We start from the raw sequence: 2998 nt of genomic DNA, 5'->3' as shown, positions 1-2998 counted from the left end.
AAGGAAGGAAGGAAGGAAGGAAGGAAGGAAGGAAGGAAGGAAGGAAGGAAGGAAGGAAGGAAGGAGAGAGGCAGACATGGAGACAGGGAGGGAGGGAGGGAGAGGGGAGGGAAGTAAAGAAACAGAAAAGCTGCAGAAATTCAAGATACAAATAAAACCAACTCACTATGTGGCTAACAGACCAGAACACCCTCCTCTAGGACAAACCTGGAAACATTCTTATATAAATAAGATGTAGGACATCAGAGGAAGTGGCATTCCCAGTGGAGGGGGGTCACCAAAAACTGATGGGGATGGTGGCTTTGAGCTGGGGCTTTTAAACTCCAGGATTGAGAAATGCAAAGGGAAGACTTCAGACAAGAAACCAACACCCAGAAGGAAATGAAAGGGAGACCCAGCTGAGCCACGGGCCAATGGGACTGCATAAGGGTAAGATGCTCCCTGTATTTAAATTTGTGAAGTTGGGAGTGTTTAACTTGAGGCAATGGAAAACCCACAGGCGTTTTGAGTAAGTGAGAGTCTCTGCTGAGGACACGTTGTCCCTTTGAGCTGGTAGTGTTTTAAAAGGCAATTTGAAGTGAGAATTGGTGGAGAATGAAGGGTTGAGGGGAGTGAGGAGGTTACGATTCAGTGATTAGAAAACAACCTAACCCGAAAATGGGCCCCTAAGCGTGTGGAGTGACAGCAGCGTTGCCACTCAGGACTCTGAGAAGCCAACGTCACAGTGAGCTAGGCTTCACATTAGAGCAACCATAATCCAAGAGACAGTCAGCGGCATTGTAGGTGAGAATGTGGACAGATGAGAACATTTGAACAGTTTGGTGGTGTCTTAGCTACAGTTTCTATTGGTCCAATGAAACACTATGGGGAGGAAAGGGTTTATTCAGCTTACACTTCCACTATTGCTATTCATCACCAAAGGAAACAAAGACAGGAGCTCACACAGGGCAGGAACCTGGAGGGAGGAGCTGATGCAGAGGCTATGGAGAGGAGCTGCTTACTGGAATGCTTGCTCAGCCTGTTTTCTTATAGAACCCAGGACCAACAGCTTAGGGATGGCAACACCCACAGTAGGCTGGACCCTCCTCCCTTGATCTCTAATTGAGAAAAATGCCTTACAGCTGGATCTCATGGAGGCATTTCCTCAAGGGAAGCTCCTTTCTCTGTGATAACTTGAGCTTGTGTCAAGTTGACACACAAAACCAGCCCGTACAGGAGGTAAATAGATATCACAGTCAACTTGAAAAACAGTTTGCAGTTTTCAAGAAGTTAATGTAAAATTACTCTATGTCCGTTAGTTCCCCCTGAGTATCCACTTCATCACAGATTAAAGATGTTCGTCTCTACAGGGATTTGCCCACGAAAAGTTCTAGACTCATGAGTGGCAAAAGAAGGAAACAGGTGCAGCGCCCTCACCTGGTAAACATATGAACAGCCTGTGACATAGCAAACAATGGGATATTATATGCCCATTAAAGAAGAATCGACATATATGCTACAACATTGGCGAACCATAAGAACTGTCAAGCTAAATGAATGAAACCAGAGGGAAGAGGCCACGTAGTGTGTGACTCCGTTGGCATGAAATGTTCAGAAAGGGCTGAATTACGAAGGCCAAGTCACGTAGCAGTTGCTTGGGACTGTGATGGGAGCAGAGATTGACCAAGGAAAAAGTTACTGTGTATACGTGAATGAGAGTAGATTTCACATGTACACATAGCTGAAGCACTCGGGAGGGGGCATGGTTTTTGGTGGTGGTGATGATGGTGCTGATGTTGATTTTAATGAGATGGGAGAGGGAAAAGAATAAAGAATGCGGGACCACTCAAGAGTCATCAGCACTCCGTCAGATGAAAGAGCTGAGTGGAGGGGTCTGGAGGAGTTCAAATGATTTCCAGATTCTTAAAATGAGTAAGAGGGATGAAAAAGGTGGAAGAGGGAGGTCTTGTGCTTCACTGAGGAAAGACAACGAGCCAGTTGTTTGTTCCTCCGAAGCAACCGTGTCAGGACTGAGCTGTGTGGTCATTTCAGGAACTCCAGTGTCAGCCCCAGCCCCGTGAATGCTGTCTTCACAGGGACCTTGGGACTCTGAACCCCAGCTCTGGGAAGGGTGTCAAGACACCGGCTGACTTCTGGTAAGAATAGAAAGAGTCCTTTTTTAAAAACTGAGGATGTGTGATTAATTTAAAAGTTGTGATTTCTATAAGGAATTGCAGAGTAAACCCGTTGTGGTCAGGAGGAGGGGCAGCTGCCTCCCATTCAGCCACATGACCCTCAACAGGAGCAAGAGTGGCAATGGAAGCAAGAGCAAGGCTGTGGAAATGAGAACCAGGAGAGACAGCCATAGGGTGGTAGACAGAGAGGTACATGCAAGTAGGCTGGAGACAGCTTCTAGAGTCATTCCAGAACTAGAATCCAATGGATAGACAAAGGAGGAAGGAGTCACCTGAGGACCTGCTAGGGACCTAGAGGGACTTGTAGAGAAGGTAGGAGCCCAAGAATTGCTCCAGGTAGGACTTAGGATCAGGCCAGTGTTTGTAAACAGAGCTGCTGTTGCTCATACCCTTTATTTTGTGTTCCTTGAACCAAGAACCAGCAGAAGCAGGACCTGTGGTACAGCAAATGCACCTATTGTCACTTCTCACTTTTCTCGGGGTCACAGACATCTGCCATCACACCTCAGTCTGCCATGACATCTCCACCACCTCACAAGTCTTCTCTATTCAAACTTCACTAGAAAGTTAGCAGTCCTGACCAACTCTCCTGTGGCCCCTTCAACCCATGAATTAAAACTATGTGTGTAGGAATAGATGGGTGGGTGCATGGATGGATGGATGGATGGATGGATGGATGGATGGATGGATGGATGAGTGGATGGAAGAGTGGATGGATGGATGAGTGGATGGATGAATGAGTGGATGGATGGATGAGTGGATGGATGAATGAGTGGATGGATGGATGAGTGGATGGATGAATGAGTAGATGGATGTATGAGTGG

Source organism: Mus pahari, chromosome 5, assembly GCF_900095145.1.
Source record: "Mus pahari chromosome 5, PAHARI_EIJ_v1.1, whole genome shotgun sequence".
NCBI lineage: Eukaryota > Metazoa > Chordata > Mammalia > Rodentia > Muridae > Mus > Mus pahari.
Note: the sequence above shows the minus strand (reverse complement) of the source record.